The following is a 22,801-nucleotide window of genomic DNA, read 5'->3' on the forward strand; positions in this document are numbered from 1 at the left end:
TTTAGTGTCTCAAGCAATGTAAGGGTTATAATACACACCTCAATCCAACCAAATAACACTGCAAATACCAAACCAGGAAAGATACATGGGAACATCCAATCCAATTCTTGGTTATCCTAATATGGCTACTTTGATACTTTCACATGCTAAAAAAACAAACAAACAAACAAAACAACTAATACTCTAAACAGCTCTGCATCATTGTAAGTACCATAAACATGCACCCATTGGAATATCCAAAGTCATTTGGTCACTTGGAAGTTAATGGCAGAGAATACACACACTTCACACACATACACACACACACATCATCATCATCATTCTACCATCACCCTGCCAAACCGGTGCCACCTCAGGCCCCGATCCTCACAGAGGTCTGCTGTCAGCTTTCAGGGGAACTGGCTCCATGAAGAACACCACAAGTATGCCACGGGCCTCCCCGAGGAGCTGGGTTGTCGCAGCCATTTCTTTCCACCAGAGCTAGAAGCCCAGGGTGCTTTCCTCACTGAGTCAGAATCATTTCGCTCATGGATAATTCTGTCACAACTAGTGACATTCTCCACCAGAGCCACCAAAATGTAACACGAGTGTAAGTTTAAGAATCTGATGAAACCCAAACATAGCTTCCTTGCTGGGATGGCGGTGGTGGTGGCGGTGTGGCAGGGCCAAACAGGTATCCTGGGCCCTATAACTTGATAATAAACACACACCTCAAATTGCTAGTGGGAGGGGAAATTTCCCATGGTGTCCATTAAGTCCGGAATTGTTCCTTCCATTTGAGTCTTAAAAGGAACAATTTGCATTTCCAACCGCCATGTCTAGAACCAGAGACAAGATTTAAATTCCATATCAAACTTTACTTTGGCAACTGTATATTATCCTGTCCTTGCTCCTCGGTGAGACATTTGGTTATGAATCCATTTCCCCGGCTGTTGTTCACTGTGCACGATGGAGAAGGGGGAAGGCAGAGGAACATTCTGGGTGAGGCCACTCTCATTCGCATCTCCAAGATGCTCATCTAGAAATGCAAAGCACGCACTTGTTTACAACAGAGGATGCTATGTATAAATTCAAAGTACAGACTTTAACAGAAATTATTAATGGTTGGCTATGAAAGAAAAGCTGGAATAAGTTAGCCACTTGCTTTGTTAATAAGCAAGGTAGTAACCAGGCTAGCAAATATAAATAATAGCTGCTGCATATGATGTTGTTGCTAAAACAATACTTTGTTCTAATTATGCTTTACCTGAGACCAAAAAGGAGTCATTAGCCCCGGTGCTTCGTGCAAAGATTTTATTGGAAGATATCAATGTCAAAAGCATGGCAGCTAAGTGGAGCAGAGAGCTAGTCTCTGAGAGCTTCAGGGTTTTTGCCTTGCCAAAAAGAATTTTCCCTGCAGAACTGGTGTTCACTGTCTCCTTGGAGTCAGGACAGGTAACTAGATGACCTGTTTTGTTTTATACCAGTTCTGGAGCTTGAACTCAGAGCCTGGTCACTGTCTCTTAGCTTTCTCACTCAAGACTTGAGTTCTATCACTTGAGTCAGTTTCACTCCCAGCTTTTTTACTGATTAATTAGAGATAGGAGTTTCCCAGAGTTTCCTACCTGGGCCACCTCCAAACTATGATGATTGGATCTCAGCCTCATGAGTTGCTAGGATTACAAGCATGGGCTACCAGCACCCATCAGCATGACCTGTTTTAATAGAATGTGATCATACTGGGGGAACAGGAAATGATCTGATTCTAACTTCTTTGTCATAAAGGCTAGATCTACCTAGACCGATTCCATCTTTCCTAATTTGAACAAGGTGGCAATAATCATGGGTGTGGTGTTTTCTTTCTTATATGCTGATTTCCAGTAGTCTACCAGTGCAGGGCAGGGTCTTGTAAAGGAGGTAAAGAAGGGAGATAGGTTTCAATCCTGCTGGAGTCTTCACGTCCCCTGGCTTGGCCCTTCCAAGGTCTCACATCAGCTGTTCTCCTCATAGGTACCTCTGCAGACTCGGTCCTTCCCTGAGTGCTCATCCTGACCAAGGAGGAAAGAAGTGGCCCCAACCTCACCCTCTGAAAGGTAGCGTCTTACCCCATTACCTTCTTTCCCTCCTGGAGCCAGTGGTGTTGGTTTCACTGGGTCAGAGATGTACAGTTCAAATCCCTGAAAACTCCAAAAACACTCTGGCACTGAACTCTGCCTGAGCAAAACCCAATCCTGACCTGTGCTAATTCACAGAGACGGAGATCTATTAGGTGCTAACACACTATAAAATGATACACTCTGCTTTCTCTGGATCCCCACAAAGCACCATCATTTAGCCAGCATGACATATGCACTGTCATTTCAGGTTACAGTTCTCCCTTCAAAACCTTCTTCAATCATCAACCTCCCTCTTACTTCGGGCAGCTCTCCATCGCCCACTGTAATGTTGGCCAGCCCTCCACCACGTGATGGGTCAATAAGAAATGAAATGAATCAAAGCTCCTGGCTATGTCCCAGCAAGTCTGCTGCAAGTACAGGCAGTCTTAATTGATGGGGCTACTTACTGAGTCTCTAAATTAAAATATTCGATTTGAGCCACATGACATCCAAGAACTGGCCTGACCTCTCTGCGGAGCTCCAAGTGGCATCAGAATAGAGCAGGCAGTAGGCAAGTGCATTGGTTCTGTAATTAAGGTCCTTCCTCACCCTCCAGGGAATGGTACCAAGGCTTTGACTCGAGACCCAGGGCAGATAAAATGTTAATTGCAATCATGCAGAAGGAGGCACAAGGTATTCGCTGCACCATTCACCTTGCTCAGACTTCAGAAAAAGGTGGCATCGAGGGGCTGATGGCTCTATTAGCATTCTGACTGTGCCTTCCAAGCCTGTAATGTTTGCAGTGCTCTCCTCAAATACATACTTAGAAAGAGGAGAAAAGAATGCCCACGGGTATTATCAATGGGGCTCACAAATGGAAATAATTTATAGGATTAGGAGTGGGGGGATTATCCCTTCAGAGCTCCTGTTATGGGTTCTACTTTAAGCCTGAGAAGGTTAAATATTTATTGCCTGATTCTATCAAGCACAGAATATCATAAAAAGAAGGGATTGCCTTAAAATATATTTCCTTCAAAATGTTCATGTGAAGATACATGCTGGGCTAATTGGTAACCATTTTTAAATGTTTATAGTTTACTAGCATATACTAATTGTACATGTTAATGAGATTTAGTGTGTTATTTCCCTGTGATGCACGCAGCATAGACTGGTCAGATGCAAACATCCTTTTCAAATCTACTCCCCACCCCCTCCACCTCGCCTAGTAATTCACTATTCTATTTTCAGCTTGACATTTTTTTCAATTGCCATACATGAGAGAGAATATGTGGTACTTACCTTTCTGCATCTGGATGTCCATCCATTTGGGTGCAAATGACAGGATTTCATCCTTCTTTATAGCCAAATAATATTCCCTTATGTACAAATAATATTAATCTATTAATGGGCTAGATTCTACCTAGACTGGGTCCATCTTGTCCACTGAACTATGTAACACACCTGGGTGTGGTGTCCTCCATGATATGCTAATTTCATTTTCTTTGGGCATATACCCAGGAGGAAGATAGCTAGATCATTTGGTAGTTTTGTTGTTTGAAAAATTCTATACTGTCCTACATAATGTCTGTATTAATTTACAATCCTACCCTCATTATAAGAGTGGAAAAGTTCCTTTATTTCTACTTCCAGGTTAGCTTTGAATTTTTTTAGCAATAACTATTGCAATTAGGGTGAGGCAGTATTCATGGATTTGATTTGTTGTTTTTGGGGTTTTTTTCCTGGTGGCTTATATTGCCATCATTTATCATGGATAATTGTTGGCCATTCATATTGCTTATTTTTCTCATCTTACAATTGGACTACATTTTTAATAATTTTTTTTAGTCCTCTAGATTCTTTGTATATGGGCCCTTTGTCAGACAGCTAGGAGATACTTTTTCCCTCTGTAGACTCTCCCTTCACTCTGTCCACTCATTTGCTGTGCAGCAAGGTTTTCAGTTTGGCGCAGTTCCATTTGTCAGGTTTTGCATTTGTTTCCTTGTGTTTAGGCTCCCCTCCAGAGCATCGCCGCCTGCAGCAATGTCTTGCAGTGGCCACCCACGTTTTCTTACAGTAGTTCCAGACCTTCAGATTAAACTAGTAGATGTTCTGTCCTTGGTGAATTGACAGAGATAATTTTGGACTTGCAAAGGAGACACGTTTGGAATAGCTCTCTGATGAGACCGAAGGTAGGTAGAATAACACACATGGGCCTATCTGTTGCTGTCACTTCAGTGATGCCACCCCCACCCCAAGCCACGTACAGTCCATGAACTGCAAGTGGTAGGGTCCAAAGGTGTAAACAGACCCAGAGACAGCTCAACACCAGCACAGTTTTATTCAGGATACTACCTGAAGAGGGGAACCTTCAGCCAAAGCTAGCTACTGACCTCCATGTGCAGGCTAGGCATTGTATAGTGGGTCATGGGAATGCTGGAGTTGTCTGGTAAGGATAACTACAAAAGTAACCAATGGTGGGACATAGATAACAAAATGGGTTATAGAGGAAGAGAAGACACCTGGTGCCGTGTGTCTCTGTGTGTGTGTGTGTGTGTGTGCACGCATGTGCACGCACGCGCGCGCCCCAAAGCATGTCTGTTCCTGGCCCCTGATCTGTCAATGGAGCTGTAAAGTCTGGCCTAGTACCAGCCACATGGGTTACAGTGCATCTAGGAGGGTGGGTAAGGTGGGCGTAGTCAATCAAGCCACTAGTCAGGGCTTCAAGGTGAGGACATCTGGCTATTCAAACCTGAGAACAAGACCCTCCATTTGCTCTAGTCTACTTTCTCACCTCTCTCCTCCAGTGGCTCTACACACTGCCCATAACCCCACCATATCCTGGTGCTCCTCTTCACTGGGCCTTTGCTCATGGTGGGTCGCTACCTATAATCCTTCTTCCTCCCTCCCATCAACCTCTTTCAGTTCCCTGTTTGTGTATTTGATTTGATAGCCCCAAAAGTCTCCCACAAGTGTTACAGCTCCTTCTGACTGGGTCAACCTGCGTTACAACCATGCATCTACCTGCCTTAAATCCAGAGTATCAACCACAGAAACCACACCTGTGCTTTCCAGGGGTTCCATCTACAGCATCTAGAGCCATTCTTGGTAAAGAACAGTGTCGTGAGTATTAGCAGGCTGAATAAAGGAAAGAAAATGAAAAGAAACCATCTCTTCCCTAATGTCTAATAGTATCTAAATCATCAACCTGAAGTAATGGGAGCCACAACCACACAGATGGGAGGGGCCAAGTGACAATGTGATCCAGACATGGAAGTCAGGGGCTGCTAGGGTTCTCACTCCACCAGAGGGCAGACATATCTGGAGCTTAGCATGATCCAGCTTCTTTCCCAGAGATCCCTTTAAAGTTGCATTAAAAAAAAATCTCTTCCAGTATAGAAAAATCTCCAGGGCTCAAACACTAATCAGGTTAGACTGATTGTCAGTCCAGTCAACACAAGCAGAAAGGCTGTGCCCACCACAGCCTGCACTGCACATCAGGCCTGACAATGTGGCACTGATAAGAAGCGACGTGAGGCTCTGCTAGTAGGCACGTGCCTCCCACTCTTGGTTCTGCATGAGATTTAACTAAAAGGCATTTGAAGAGTGGGAGGAAAGGAAAGTTATTTGCTGGAATCTGCACTTGGAAGGCAAACGGTGGGTGCAGAAATTTCTTGACTGCATGGTGATACACACAAAATGAAGGAACTTTTCTGGAGCAAAAGAATGCATTATTCCTCCTTCCGGTCCTCATAACAACTGTGTTAAAAATGTCCAGCTCATATTACAACCTTGCTTTCCAAAGGACCAGATGATTGCTTACTTACATCCAGAAATCAATACAGAAGAAAGAGAAGAATGTCTACTTTAGGGTTACCCAAAACCTGATCAATTCAATCTAATTGCTGTAAGGTATAGAGTCAGCCTTTCATTTCAAATCTGTATTAGGGGAAAATTTTCCCTGTGGTAAAAGTGTACCGATATTTTTCTTCTCACTATTCCCTAAACAATACAGAATAAAAATTATTACATACCATTTATATTATATTCAGTATTGTATATAATCTAGAGATGGTTTAAGGAGATGCTGGGAGTCATGGCTCATACCTGTAATCTCAGCCACTCAAGAGGTAGGGATAAGAGAATCACAGTCTGAGGCCAATCCTAGACCCTAACTGAAAAATAATTAGAGCAAAGGGGTGGTGGAGATATGGCTCAAGTTTTAGAATGCCCACCCAAGATTCCCTAGGTACAAACTCCAGCTCCGTCAAATAACTATTTAAATAAGGGGTACAAGAAGATAGATGGGGGGCTGGGAAGGTGACTCAGTGGTAGAGCGCTTGCCTTGCATGCCAGAGGCCCTGGGTTCGATTCCACAGCATCATATAAGAAAAAAGAAAAAAGCCAGAAGTAGTGCTGTGGCTCAAGTGGTAGAGCGCTAGCCTTGAGCTGAAGAGCTGAGGGACAGCGCCCAGGCCAGAGTTCAGGCCCCACTACCGGACCAAAAAAAAAGAAGATAGATAGGCTACTTATAAGAGAACCTGCAGATGTCGGTAATGATGGGATTCTAGAACCAGTCCCTTGCAAATAGCAAGATACATCTGGGCTTCTTTCCCTGACACACTCTACACATACTTGCTGGGTGCCCACCCTATGTGAGACACTGTGCTGAGCACTGGGGACATCCAAAGGTCAACAGGTAGAAGACAAGATAGAACAAGGAGACTAATCTGCAACTTTTTTTGTTTTTGTGGAACAGAACCCAGGACCATCTGCATAACAGGCAAGTGCTGTCCCATGAAGCCACACACTGCAGTCAACATCTAAGATGGAAGCTGAGGGGATTCTAAGAGAAAGCCTTCCTTGGGAACTTCTCAGTGGCTAGTATCCACTTCAATTTTTTGATTCCAAACTGGGGTACACCATTTGTGGAGACCTATAACAAGTTTCTGTTCTGTCTCTCTTATAGAGAAAGAGAGGAAGTAGCTCTTAAATATAAGCAGAGACCTCTCCACAGGATACAGTGAGAATGGGTTCCTTGATGTGAAAGATACAAGATCCAAGGTAAGCCTGGTATAGGGCTGGTAAGAAAAGGAGAAATTGAAAGGTAATGGATGTCCTTCAAAATATTCACAATTACTAGGGATGCTGGAAAGTTGGATAGTGAGATGAATCTTTAACATATAATAAAATTAATCATCACTGGTAGCAAAGTGACATTTCATTTTAATACTCGGCACCAGATTTGATCTTGGGGAGAGAATTTAAGTTGTTGGAGAAATCATTTAGAACTACAGATTTGGACCAGAATATCCACAGGAAGGCAAAGGAGAACAGAAGCAATTATTTCCCTCTAAAGCAGGAGAGATCATGGGAAGGGAAAATGAGAGAGGTAGGTATAAAATGTGGCACCTGAAAGAACCACCTGGTACAACAATTTTAGGGAAAAAAACCCAACAGTGATAGCTAAGACTAAGGTTGATTAGGAGGCACAGATGGTTCACATCTCTCTTCACTATCCCTCTGCTGCTTTCTCCTAAATCTATAGTTCTCAACATATTTTAGGCCACAGAGTTTGCCTGGAACCGAAGGAAACTGTAGATCCAATTACACAGAGAAGCACAAAAAACATGTATAGAAATAGAATCCCAGGAGGAGAACAAGTCTACCCAGGTAAAGCCAACTGTGTCACATAAATTGCATAGAGTAAGGAATCCATCAAAGTGGGAGTCTCAAGCCTCTCATAGGAATTGGGTCTTGGGAGGTGCTTTTAGAATTCTGCCTACTCAGTACTTTTCCAAAAATTCTAACCTTCTCCATTAACCTGGAAGGGCTGAAAGTATGAGAGAGTTAAAGGCTACCTCCGGTTAGCCTTCCGACACACTCAGAACTTCCATACATGTGACACGGCTGAACACGTTTCTGTTTTCCATCCCTAATGTTGTCTGTCTGAGGAGGGGAAAGTTTAATGCACAATGGGAGTTAAAATCAACTTTTCCTTTTTTACTTAGCTGTTGTTTTTTGACTGCTATCACATTTTGATTATAACAGAAAAGCATGAAGGATACTTGAGCAGGCTGGTGGAATGATAATGTAGCAAGACAAGCAGGAGAATCCAGACCACACTTGGTCATGTGACTCTTCTGTTCCCCAGGGAAGTCATAAGGACAGGTCTCTTAAACACAAAGTGATTTGATAGCTTTTCTGTCAAGTCAATTGCTGATAAATGGAAGTGGAAAGAGGTCAAGCATACTGAAGTGTCAAAATTCTCAGGCCTCTCCTCTCCCCACCAGAGTGAAGGTGAATGCCAATACCTTACCCTCCTGCATCCCCTCCCCTCTACACATCTCTCCTCCCTCCCTTTCCCCTACTTTCCCACAGAGACAATCACAGCTACACTGCCTATCTGGATTTGAAATGGACACACAATCAGAGAATGGGCAGCAAGGCATAGACTAAAGAGCAGGTAGAGCAGGGAAGTCCGCAGCCACCACAATAAAGATCTAGGAGATAAAGGAAACTCAATCACAGGCTAAGAAACTAAGACACTGCAGAGATTGGAGAATAAAAATTAGGAAGAAAAATATAAAACTCAGGAAGATTTTATCTGAGAATATTAATTTAATGGTGTGCGTTCTAGTTTTGAGAAACTGAAGTTAATGATAATAATTATTACGGGAAATGAGCTACTTGCAGTTATTTAGATGTCAGACCACATGGATGCTCTGTAGATCTTGCATAAATTTTTTCCTAATTAACACATAGGTTACTTTTTAAACAATCTTGTAGAAAAAGAAAAGGAAAATTTTAACTCCCTATAAGTATGGGAATTGGCTGTCCATATTGGTGATTTCTATGTTCTGTGGATTTGGCCAACTGTAGGTTGAAAACATTTGAGAAAAAGATTATTCCAGGACTAAACATCTACAGACTTTCTTTCTTGACATTATTCCCTATATAATACAATACATAACATTCACATTGTTACTTGGCATTAGAAGCAATGTAGAGAAGATTTGAAGTACTTAGGATTCTGAACATAGGATGTTTATGACTCTCCTGTCATTGTATATAAATTACTGGAGCATCTGTGGGCTTTGGTATCCTGAAGTTTAGAGGGAGTTCTATGCCCTTGTGCTTCACACTGAAAAGGAACTGTAAGGTTGAGGTGGGTGTGGGAGTCTACATAGGTTGAGTATCCAGTTGAGTTCATCATTGCTTGATAAGAGTCTATGGTATATAGCCTCCAAAATAACCACAAGCGATGTTTGATTTCTGGTGTTCACACACCTTTATGCATTTCTTACATGCTGAATTAGGAATGGTTCATCTGACAAACAGAAGAGAATAGAAGTGACAGTGTATAGCTAATAAAGTTAGGTCATAAATGGCCCTATGGCCTCTGACTTGGGCCACTAAATCAGGGAAGGCCAGACACCATGTGAAGTAAAGCTATAGAAAGGCCTGAGATCTCCTACAAAGGCAGTACACCAAACTGTCACTCATGGGAGTGAGTCAAAGTTGGAACTGCATCCTCCAGCCCCAGGCAACAGGAAGGGACTACAATCCAGACTGACAAATGACTGCAATCTAACAAGGTACCCAGATCCAGAAAAGCACAGCCAGCTCTTCAGAACATCAGATTCAGACACACAGGTAAGAGATAATAAATGATTGCTTTCTTTAGGCACTATAGCTTGGAGTCATTTGTCATCCAGCATTTAACTGGTCAATACACAGGCCTATGCACAGAGTGGGCACTGAATAATCAATTGCTAACATCAATACTCAAGTCAACACAAACAAAAGGTAATGTCCAGTCCTGTCAAAACAAAAGAGTTTCTGTTAATGCTGGATGATAATAGCACTAGATTTATAAACACACAGCAAGGAGCTTTCACTTAAGGCTGATAATAATTTTTTTTTATTCTGAGGCAAGTGGTAGGAATCCCTTAATTGTTGACAGAAAGCAAAGGCATTACTCTTTCTAGTTACTGTGAGATATTGCATTGCCAATACCTTTCCATGATATGTGACTATCAAAAGTACTTCAGAGTCCTTTGCTACTAGCTCAAAACTGCTATCTCCCTACTAAAAATAAGAACCTACCATCTTTAAATCCCTCGTTTTTATAGCAACAAAGGTAAAGGTTTATGTTAATCCTTAGATTTAGAAACACAAGAAACAGATCAGTGATAATTTATTTAGCTTTAGCAACAGAATAATGAAAATCATCAAGTTGGTGTTAACAGTCTTGATGGCATTTGTGTAGGTAATGAATTTAAATATACCCAGGCTCACCTTGCATAATTTGATGTTCTCTGCAATCAAAACTAATAAATGAGAAAAATCTACAATGTATTTATTCTTGAAGATGATAAATATTATGGTCTCATAAGAATTGAACAATCTCAATTTCCCCCCCATCTAAAGCAATTAAAGATGAACAAAGCAAGAAGAAATACAAATAATTACAAAATAAAAACCAGTGAATAAAAACTTGCAAATAAGTAATGATGATTCAAACTTGATCATTAAGTCTTAGTAATTTTCCAAGGTCTTGCTGAGAACACAAAATATAATTTAGAATATAAGAAATCTCAGTCATTGTATAATATTCTACTTAATGATATACATGTTATTGTAACATATATTATATATAATCGCATAACATATGTAATACATATATTAGTGCCAGTCCTGGGGCTTGACCTCAGGGCCTGTGTACTGTACTTGAGCTTTTTTGCTCAAGGCCAGCACTCTTTATCACTTGAGCCAAAGCTCCACTTGTTTTTGGTAGTTAACTGAAGAAGAGAGTCTCAAGGACTTTGTAGCCTAAGCTGGCTTTGAGATCTCAGATGCCTGTCTAGTTAGGTTTATAGGCGTGAACCACCAGTGCCCAGTGGTATCACTTTAGTGTATCTTTTAAGGAGCAAAATCTCCATCTGTAGAAATAATACATTACACAAACACACACATTTCAGTAAGTCCAAGAGAAAAACTACAGGAATCTCTAACAACTCATTTTACAGTATAATAACAATGGAGACCAGGTCTGTAGTGGCAGAAAATAAACTACCATCATCAGTAACAAGAACAGCAACTCAAAGTGAGACTTACCAAATGTTTCACATAGATTGTAAAACTGGGAACAACCCTTCACAGTTACCTGTCCATTGGCATTCTTTGTGATGTGACTACAACTTTTTCCTTCCCTCTTAGCTCTGGTTGACTTTTCCCTGGGCCCACAAGGAAGAACCTGGAAGGAGAACATAGTAGAAGAGACAGGCGCCTGCCCTAAGCCCAGGCCCAAGGCATTTTTCACGTTCCTACTCTTCTTCTTGACACTTGTCTAGTCTCACTGGAGAAAGGATGTGGATGATTCGGTCAAAGGTATGAAAACATAGCAGACGGACTGAGCTATCTCAGGGCTGACTGCAGAGGCACACGTTGAGTGGAGACCAGGTCAGAACTGCCAGCCAGCAGAAGCACCCACACAGTCACCATCTCAATAAATGGCCGATTTACTAAAGTAAGGGATTTTCTGTTATGCAACAACAGTTAACTGATACATTTCAGGAACTACTTGGAATATTTTATGCTCATTACTTAGTTATTTTTAAGTGTTGTGAGATATATTATTATGCCCATTCTGTGACACATGAGGTACAGAGTAAGCAGAATACGTTGCTTAATAAAACTAGGCCACACAAAGGGGAGAATCTTGCTGGATTCCAGTATGGCTGGTCTGGAACTTCGGGAAGCATTGTCAGGGCTAGGAGTTATTTATTCCTCTCTTTCAGATCCATCTGCCTCTATCTGCATCTGTTCTTGTATAAGCTCTTTACATGTAGATGCTTGCTGATTGAACTCCAAGTTCACTGTGACATTATAGCTTATCATGAAGAGAAAAACCATTAAGGCAGAAAGCTAGAGAGACTTATGATTGACCAAAGTCAGTAAGAGTCCAGTGATGGGACTTGGGGGATAGTGGTAGTACAGGTGAATCCTTGGGCCTGGTGGCAGCCCCACCAGAATCACTGGGTAAGGGTGGGATGGAAGTTGGGACAGTGCTCAGACAGAAGAGTATGTGATAGGGAGACTTAACAGTCTAGTCTGTCCTCCACATGATTCACAGATTCCCAGGACAAATGTTAGAAGGAAATGACTGGATGCCTCTGAACCATAGCTGTAGCCCATCTAGAAGCTGTGTACCTTCTATCACACAAAGCCAAGGACCCCTCTATTCCTCTGGTCTCCAGTCTGGCTGCTCTTCTGACATCTCTCCACTGCTCTTCTCTTCCCGAATAACAAGAACACTACTAGCACCTTTTACTTGTGCAGATTTACCTGATGTTTGAAGAATAGCAGTCTCTCCCCAGCTAAATTGGAGAGTGGATTATTTGCTTTACAAAAGGATTCTTGACTTTACAAAGGATTTACAGAATACGACTTTAAATAGCAACCTCCCTCTAGTGCATTTAAACTATGATTCCATTTGCAAGCAACTGTTTCTTAGTACTTAAAATTCTTTTTCCCTTAGGGGAAGGGGCTGGGGCTAGGCAGTTTCTAAGGGCTCTCGCAACTTAAAAACTTACATGAATTTATAACCAAGAAGTAGCATGTGGCGGTAGAGGCAGCTGGACTCTGGATCTAAGAAGCTGGGTTCCAGAATGAAATCTTTGCCTGGCCTCTCTCCCTGGCCTTCCTGCCCAGTCACCCTCTAAGGCCTTCTTGCCTGGCTACCGTGCCCAGTCTCTGTGCCCAATCTCATTCTCATCTCTACGCCTGCAACTGCTTTTTCTACCTTCAGCAAAACAGAACAACACTTTCAAATGACCTCACTCTTCCTGTCAATCTCGCTCTCACTTCTTTGTGTCCCTTGGCAATGATCAAACTTCTTTGCAGGATTTGCCCATGTTTTCTGTCTCCAATTCCTGTCCTCACACCTTCCTATATTAGGCATCTCTATGCACATATATCATAGAAATCTCATCAGAGCATCTGCAGAAATGAGCCCCCACTCAGTATCCTTCCCCTGATTGCTCTTCTTGGATATCAACTGCCAGCACTTCATGGCAACTCCAACCTTTGGCTGGCCCAGATTGGAACTCTGGAGAAATGTCTTCCTGTCCTCACTCAACATCCAACTCATTAGTCAATGCAGCTGCCTCACCCACCCACAGAGAGTAGATGAAAAGTGCCTACCTGTGTTAAGTCAGCTTTCTAGCACTGGAAAAATGCCTGAGACAATCAGCTTATGAAGATAAAAAATTACTTTGGCCCACAGTTTTGAAAATTCTAGCCCATTCTTGCTTGGCCCTATTTCTTTCAGGCTTTGTACGCCAAGGGGAGAAATCATGGCAAAGGCAGGTGGCAGAGAAATTATACATCGTAAGCCAGGGGCAAGACAAGACAGAGGGAGAGAATCAGGCTGGGTTTCCATGACCTCCTTTGAAGACATGCCCACAATGACCTAAGAACCTCCCTCTACACGCCATTTTCCAAAGGTTCTGCCATGTTCAAATATCACTTTGGGGGCCGTGCCTTGAACACATGGGCCTTTGGGGTATAATTTTTATCTAAACTATAGCAATATCTCTGCAGCTAGTCTGCCTCCACCTTGGTCCAAGACATGCCATCTGTTCTCTGAATCACAGCAACACCCACCAGAGGTCTTTGCCTTCACCCTTATACATTCCTCTCTATTTGTAGTCTGGAATCAAGAGGAGTCTTTTTAAATCAGAAGCAAGATCCTGGGATTATCTCCATCCCTGTAACTTACTTTTTAAAATTTATTTGTTTTCATCTGTTGGCCATGTTCTTCCAAGGTAAAGAAATCTAAGGGTAAATACAAAGGTTCCAAACAGCCATGGAACAGAAATGGTAGGCACCTTGTGCTTGGTGTATTCTCTTATGCAGCCCCAAAAGTACACTTCCAACCCTTATGTAGGCCTTATCTTCTCTACCTATGCCTGTGAATGACTGGAGAGGATGGAATTAATCTCAGTGTCCTCAAGAGCCACTCAACTGAATGAGAGGTATTAAATTAGTGAAAAATAAATGGGATAATTTTAGAGAGCCAAACACAAGAACTCATCCTAATGAAGAAATAAGTCAACCAACAAATCCATCAATAAAGACTTATCTTCAAAATCTGTTCAGCACTGTGGCAGAAACCATTGGGTAATGGAGAATTCAGAGAGACAGAGAACAAGAATGGCCAGAGGCTGAGGGCATGGCTCAAGTAGCACAGCATCTTTCTAGCAAGTACAAGGTCCCAAGTTCCAAACTCAGTACTATCAGAAAAAGGAAAATGGCCAATATTAAAAGATGTCGAGAGTAAAAACAAACAAACAAAAATCAACATGCCTATTGGATAAATGAAGCAAATGATGAAAGTTGATATTTTAAAACCCATAATACTTTTAAAATATGACAGAGGGCATGACAGCAAGGGCTGACAGGGAGCAAGCCCAGCTCTGCTGAGCAAGTAGAGAAAGGGGCCTGAGCGCCCGAACACAGCCGCTGGTCAAGAGGAATTCACACGGCGGGCACCAAAGGACAGAAAGCGACCGGGAGGCGCGGACGCCAGGGGCCCAGACTTGGGAAAGCAGACACGGGATCGCGGATCGGAGACGCCAAATGTGGATGCAGAGACGGTTCACCGGCACCTTGGTGCTGATCCAACACGGCGGGGAGGACGCTGCCGGGAACCCTTCCCTGGGAGCCCAACGCCGGGAGCAAGACTGAGCACCTCGCTCAGGCGAGGCGCCATATTTGAGAAGGGCAGGAAGCCCGCTCCTCTTCCAAGCCCTCCCCAGCCACCCGCGCGTCCGGGAGGTGTGAAGACCGACCACGGACACAGACAACACCCAAGTCTGGCACGGACCCCACTGAGAAGTGGGGAGTGGCCGGTCCTAAAGTCTCCAGCCAAGCTTGGGGCACCCCTGAGGCTGGTCCATAACTGAGACAGGCGTAGGAACAGCGGAAGTGATGCCCTAGCCCCGCCCACATGCGGAAAGCGCTGCAGAAACCAGTCCTATCCCCACCACCCCGCCCACAGGCATTGCAGCACCTAGGAGCGGAAGTGAGGTCATAGCTCCACCTCCCCCCCCCCCCCCCCCCCCACACACACACCGGAAAGGCCCGCAGAAAGGAGCCCTACCCCCAGCCCCGCCTGCGCTCTCTAGTCTAGTCTGCCTCCATCCAGGCAGCAGCTGCCACACACTTTTAACCGTGATTGATGGAACCTCCCTCTGCTGTTCCAGGAGGAGAGCTGCAGAACACAACAAAGAGGCCAACAAAGTCAGAAAGACACCAGCCCACCAAACAGCTCTCCAGACACGCTGTCCCAATCATACTGAGTGGAGAACGCCTTTGGGTTTTCAGTTTTTAGTTTATGTGATCATTTTGATCACTGATATTTTATATATATTATATGCATATTGAAAGATTGAAATTGGGGCTATGTCCATTTTACAATATGCTAACTGCTAATTCTGCTTCTGTAAACCTGCTTGCGCTAACACTGACTCTTCCCCTCCCAGAAATAAGTTAAAAAGCTACAAAGTCCAGATGCAGGCCCAGGGACAAGGTCTGCAAACATAGATAAAGAACAAAAGAATATGTTCTCCTGAATTCCTGTGTAAAAACTCACGGCAAGGGGCTCAAGACAAGGACCATCTGGCGAGCCCAGCAAACTAGGTCAAATGTCAACCAATCTCGAGCCTGTAACTATGTGGACTCCCCCCCCAGAGAAGCCTCCCCCTAGGGAACCAACTAGTTTTCAACAAGTGTTACAAAACTTCCCGCGGAACCAACTAGTTTTCAACAAGTGTTACAAAACTTCCCGCGCAGTTGATTTTTAAGCTGAGCCAATCCTGGGGAGCCTGGGGTCTTATGCTAATCCTGTGGTTTTTATCTTTAAAAGTGCCTGTAACCCTGCTCAGGGCTTCCTGTCTGCCTTGGACAGAGAGCCCGTTTGCACAAACGCCTAATAAACTCCTCTTACTTGTTGCATCTGCTGGTCTGGAGTCTTGGTTCTTGGGGTGCCCTCCCGGTTGAAGAAAGCATCCCAGTGAGTCTGGGGTCTTCATATTATATAATATATATAATATGTACATATATACATATATATTCTTTTCTCTATATTGCTTTTTTACATTGAAAAGTGGAGGCACAACTAGGTAGGAGACTATCATCAACTGGTTTAGGCCGTTTAAAGTGGGCAGCTTTAGGGTTTCGGTGTTCTTTATCAGTGTAGACCTACACGGTTTGTCTTCCTCATTTGTCTCTCCCTTTGTACTTGTTGCCAGTCTTCCTTTCCTTCTTTCATCTTCTTACTCTGATATAACCTTATACTTCTTTCACCTCTCTGGAAAACTATTTCTCTCCATTCTTCCCTTGCTTTACAATCTCAGTTTTTTCAACTGATAGACAAGTTTTACCATCACAGCTCGCTATCATGACTGAACTCTATTCCTGCACTAAAGGTCTTTACCCTGAACCCAGATAGGTAAATTGCAAGGAAGGATCAAACCATCCACTGGCTAGTTAAGCTCTTAAGAGTTCAGAGGGTAACCTATTAGGAAGATCACAAATACCAAAATGTTAAAACCAAAAGGGTCTTCAAATGGGTGAACACATCACAGAAATACAAGGTCCATTCAGATACAAGAAGCCTTTAGTATACCCAACAGACCAGATCAGAAAAGAACTTTCCACCACCACATTGTAATCAAGGAGATACAACACCTACAGAAAACAATCGGACAACAGAGCATAATCATAGGAATCTAGAAGACATTTTGAAAAATGCATTAAAAGCAATGCTGAGTGCCAGGGAAGGGATGACATTGTCCAAATGTGCTCTTTACCTGACTTAATGTAACTGTTACCCTTCTGGACATCACCTTTATAATAATTTAAAGGAAATTTTAAAGCCATGCTGATAAATTTAATTGAGTAGAAAGCTATAAAACAATTTGTGAATATAAGGTTAGTCAAAAAATACTGAAAGAATCATGAATAACACAAAAAATGAGAGGAATTCTAAGTGATGCTAAAAGAGTCAGTGAAAAAATAGCCACCTAGCTAAAAGAGATGAAGGCAGGCACAGATACATGAATCACTGATGTAAAACCGTCCATACAAGACCTAAAACAAAGCTGGGCACTGGTGGCTCATGCCTGTAATCCTAGCTACTCAGGAGGCTGAGATCTGAGGATCGTGGTTCAAAGCCAGCCAGGGCAGGAAAGTCTGTGAGACTCTTATCTCCAATAAACCACTAGAAAACCAGAAGTGGTGCTGTGGCTCAAGTGGTAGAGCACTTGCCTTGAGCTGAAGAGTGCAGGGAACAGCGCCCAAGCCGAGTTCAAGCCCCACAACTGACCAAAAAAAAGACCTAAAACAAAATTTCCATAAAGAGAAAGAAGCCTTTAAAAATGACGAAACAGAAGGTAGAGAAATAAAAAAAAAAGAAGTAGAGAGCCTCTGTGGCAGAATAGACAATGTATAAGGTAGAGTCTCAGGCTTGAAGATAAGAATAGATAAAATAGAGAGGAGATAATTATACAGAATAAATCCAAGAAACAAAAATGAGCTTGCAAGAACTTCAGGGCCCAATTAGAACATCTAATCTGTGGCTGATAAGTATTGAGGAAAGAGAAAATCAGACAACTAAGGGGGATAGGAAACATATTTAATAGAATTTTAGCAGAGAACTTCCCTAATATTCAAAAAGAAAGGTCCATTCAGATACAAGAAGCCTTTAGTATACCCAACAGACCAGATCAGAAAAGAACTTTCCACTACCACATTGTAATCCATACAGGATCAGTGGAGATAAAGGATTCTTACAGCTGTAAAAGAGAAAAGATTAATCACTTATGAAGTAAAACTGGATTTCTCAGCTGAAATATTACAAATAAGCAGACCTGGCATGATGTATGCCAAGCACTGAAAGCAAATAATTATCAACAGAGAATACTATATACAGCCAAACTTTCCTTCATAACTGAAGGATAAATAAAAGCATTTCATAATAAGCAAAAACTAATTTATCTCCACCAAACCACCATCACAGAAGATACTCAAAGACATTCTACATACAAAAACTCAACAAGACCATGAAATGGAGAGAGGAAAAGTTCCCTATCAAATGATCAGATAGATATATTCAGAAAGAAAAGGTGAAACACCTAAGAAGTTGGGTGACATGATGCAAGTTATCACATACTTCTCAATCCTAATTTTCAATATCCATGGGCCTTAATTCTCTAATCAAAAGACACAGAATGGCTGGTTATAGTGAAAGGTAAAACCTATCCTATAAGCGACATATCTAGCTGACAAAATCAACTATCTACTCCATGTGAAATGTGGGAATATAAGTTAAAAATGAATAAATTCAAGAATAGGAGACTCTGTGGAGAGCTCAATTAGTGTAATGGTCCAAAAAAAAAGTCAGATCCCAACAAAATAAGCACCAGGAAATGGGTACTTGCAAGGGATGGGGTAAGGCCAGAAAGGAGAGGGGTAAACAAATGAAGGGGCAAAGGAGGAGAGTGTATGTGTCAAAAATTCATTGTATATATAACAAAATTAAGAAAAGGGAAAGGGTGGGTGGAAAGGGGATGAGAAAGTTGAAAGGTGTGACACTAGTAACGTGCATTCTATTCATACACTGCTTTGTTGAATAGCACCTCTTTTGCACATGTACTTACAGATAATAAACAATTTTATAATTAGTAAGTATAAATTGGGTGCCACAGACACATTCCTGTATTACTATAATAGAAGGACATAAGCAAACTGGTTGGGCCAGCTTATCTCCTCTCCCACTTTTGGCCACTACCCAGGGGAGGCTTTGGCTTGTCTCAAACTAACCATTTATGAGCTTAGGCCAGCCCACCATCCTGTGTCCACTGCCCTGGAGAGGGTCTACACATTGCCAGAAGGGAGGAAAGAAAGGAAGAGAAGATGGGGTGACATAAACCAACAGCCCTGGACCACGAAGAGGAATAACTGGTTTCCAGGTCCCACTGCTCATTCTCCTGAGTGACCTTCATTTTCTCCTTACTAAACGAAGTCTTTAAAACTTTGCTCATCGTTCCTGATATTATTTTGATACAACCAGAGAAGAAGAACCTATCATGATCATATATCATTTATCACTACTTATTCAGAAGGCTGAGATCCAAAGGGTCATGGCTCAAAGCAAGCCTGTACAGAAAAGTACACAAGATTCATTTCCAAAATACTCAGCAAGAAAACAGACTGGAAGTGTGGCTCATGTGTTAAAGAGCATCAGCCAGGCAAGCAAGACAAGTAAGTGAGAGGCCCATATCAGCATATAAATACATACATACATACATACACACATATAAAATCATTATGAAAGTAATTTTGATGCTCTGATAGAAGAGTGATGGATTTGGAAATGGAAGTACACATTGAAAGGTGAACTAACCCTTACTCTTCCAAAAAGCCCCCCTGGGCACACTGCTAGTTCTCTCCCCTTGGCTGACTCTGCCACAGGAATGGATGGAGAGGTGACACTGTGTCTACCCTATAGGTTCTTCCAGTGAGAAGGTTCATCACTATACTAACAGCAGGTACCAGTTTCTACATCTCTCACCGTCCCCTAGACATGAAGGCCGTCGGCCAGTCAGACATGGTAGTAGTCAATACTCAAGGGTCCCATCTTCAAATGAAACAATCTTTGTCACTAGCCAGTGATATGAACAAATTCAGAGTGAACCACCCCATTACCCCATGCATGATTTCACAGTCCATATCCTGTTCTGCAAAGTTCAAAAGTCTCATGACATAATGGGTCGTGGGTCCAGGCCATGCCTCCAGGTTGCTCCCATCAGCGATCCTATGGCTCGATACACAGTGAGATGAGATGATCAGATGCACACAAGACTCCCAGTGCTGTCTACCACATGTGAGTTTTTTCTTATGCTACCTCCTTTTTGGAAAAGTTTTACATTTATAACCTTACTTTGCCCCCATGCCTGAGAAATGCAATTCACTTTGTGTTAGAGAAAATGAGCCCCTGACTGAGTTCCATTCTATTTACATCTTCTCACCCTTGCTAGGAGTGGATGGGCAGAGTCCCTGCAATGACAGAGATGGATGGGACTCTGTGGGGTGGAGAAGAGATGCTTCCCCATGGGAAGGAGCTTTTTCCCCTGCCTCTGCTCAGCAGGTATGTTATCTCACAGCTGGTGGCCACAGAGATTCAGAACCACAACAAAATGCTCAGTGAAATAGGGTATTGAAAGTACAGTGAAAGGAAAGTATCCCACAATATTCCAGGCTCTCTCACTGGCCTAACAATGACCATGGATAAAGCCAACAACTCAATGATATGGTGGGATTCTGTTTGCCCTCCTAATCTCAAGGGCCAACTAAAAGTTGAGTGCAAGGGTTAGGTTGGGCATAGAGATACACACCTGTAGTCCCGGTACTTGGAAGCTGGATATAGGAGGATCATGGTCCCAGGCTAGACTAGAGAAAAAGGTAGCTAAACCCTATCTCAAAAACAACTGAGTATGGTGGCACATGTCTGTAATCACAACTACTTGAGCAGTAGAGGTAAGTCAATCCTGGTCCAAGGCCTATCCAGGAAAAAAACACGAGACCCTATCTGCAAAACAGTAAAATTTATGGCTGGTGGTATGGCTTAAGTAGGAGAGAACTTGCCTGAAGAACATGAGACCCTTAGTTCCATCACCAGTGTTGGGGGGGGGAAGGTAAAAGCAGGTACGTGTTTGCAAAGATATAATTAAATATTCCTAAATACAAAGATACAAAAATGCATCCTATGGTACCCTCGTCCATGTTTTTATGTTCCAGATAAAAATATGATTCCTTTGAGACAGGTGAAAATGCGATTACAAACATAAGATGTTTTGACAAACATTATCCTACGTATTCTACCAAACATGAAAACTCAAGATGCTTCCAAGACACCCCTATTTGGGGTTCCCTCTGAGAAAGAAGTTAGGATCTACGGGGTATAAATCCCACCTTAAACTCTGGCTTCTTGTGAGACTCCAGGGAAGTCAAACTCAACTATAAACCTTTGTTCTGTTATCTACAGCATAGCTCTTAGTCAGGTTAGTTCCACAGATGGAGACATCTAATTGTGCAAGGTTGTTTGAGTCTTGGGTGTTCTAAAGCCCTGTTCACTTTATGAAATGCTTTTCCATGTATGGAAATGTTTGTCATATAAATTTATAGAGCATTAATCACAAATCAGAGGAACCAGAGTCCCCCCTCCATGTCGGCCCTCACCTCCTGAGCCCCCTCCCTCCTCCTCACCCCATCCTCTCCTGAGAAGGCTCCAGTTGTTTGTGTGGGATGATAAGGCACCACTTCCTCCACACTGCCCCACAGAAGAACAAGCCTTAAGACATGATCATCTTGCACAAAATATGCATCTGTCGAAGATATTAGGGAAGCTGGAGGAAACTTCTAGAGATGTGGAAGCAGAAAAGAAATTATCTTCACGGAACATTTTCTTGGTTACCATGGCTATAATAGAAATAATCATAGCCACATTGTTTGAGGCTCTATTGTGTAAACAGTGTAGAGCATACATCAAAGTAGATCATGTCACTCAATCCTCATAAATTTCCTACAGTATAAATATTATCATTTTAAGATTCCAGAGGAGGAACAGCTCCAGCCAAAGCCCAGCAGAAGCAAGTTAGGGTACAGCATTGACCTGTGGCAGGCTGCCGTCATATCTTACAGCCCACACTCTTGATGTCTGAAAAGTTCATTTGGCCATTCCCATCACACTACTAATCCTAAAATGGCCTTGGATGCATATCGCTGACCCCATGAAAACCTTACTCCTTGAGTTCTCTAGACAAGAAATAGATGTCAGGGATCTCTGAGCCTAAAAGAGAGCAAGAAATAGTAGAGAAGACACTAATTATATATGCTGAAAGAAATCTGAGGGAGGGAAGAAAGGAAGGACAGTGACAGAGACAGATAAACACACAGAGAGAGACAGACAGAGATAGATGACAGAGACAAAGACTAAGAGAGACAAAGAACAGTTCTCAAGGACTCCCTCCAATGCACAGCCAAAAGTAGACATCAATGGCATCTCTTTCTAAGTACCCAGCACCGTCAAATTTTCCCATAAAATTGCAAAATCATAGATATTAATAGCACCACAGGCCAGGGACCAAGCTTATCATCACACGGGCCTTCTGTGGACATTTCGGATCTAAACTATGTAATACCCTAATAACACATTTTACATAGGTGAGGCAAGCATTGCAATAGTCATTTCACAGCTGAAGAAAATAAGGGGGAGAGAGAATGAGGTTGAGAATTCAATGCATATCCCACAAAATTAAGGAAAGTGAGGGACAGGGTGGGTTGAAAGGGATGGGTGAGAATGTTGAAAGGGGTTGGGTGAGAATGTTGAAAGGGGTGACACTGATCAAGATGCATTGTATTTATAACCTGTTTTGTTAAGTCAATTCCTTTGTACAACTACTTAAAGATAATAAGATTTAAAAAAAAAAAAGGACTCAGGATGTCTTCATATATCTACCTTCATAGCAGTACCTTTTATTCACTGCCTTCTTTGGTGTTGAGTTCTGTGCTAAATGCTTTATATAGATTATCCCCATTTATTGATGATGACTTTCCTATGCAGGAGATATTATTAATTTTTTTCACAGTGGGAAAAACCT

The 22,801-nt window shown here is 42.4% G+C and overlaps 1 long non-coding RNA gene across 1 annotated transcript in view; it reads right to left on the reverse strand.

Moving 5' to 3' along the window:
* Window positions 1–866: 866 nt before the first annotated feature.
* LOC138824776 (uncharacterized) overlaps window positions 867–22,801 on the reverse strand; it is a 278,919-nt gene continuing 256,984 nt past the window's right edge. Inside the window, exon 7 of the long non-coding RNA XR_011371187.1 lies at window positions 867–1,018. This is a non-coding gene — a long non-coding RNA (uncharacterized lncRNA). The remainder of the gene's footprint in view (window positions 1,019–22,801) is intronic.

Source organism: Dipodomys merriami, unplaced genomic scaffold, assembly GCF_024711535.1.
Source record: "Dipodomys merriami isolate MVZ:Mamm:240054 unplaced genomic scaffold, mDipMer1.0.p SCAF_13, whole genome shotgun sequence".
NCBI lineage: Eukaryota > Metazoa > Chordata > Mammalia > Rodentia > Heteromyidae > Dipodomys > Dipodomys merriami.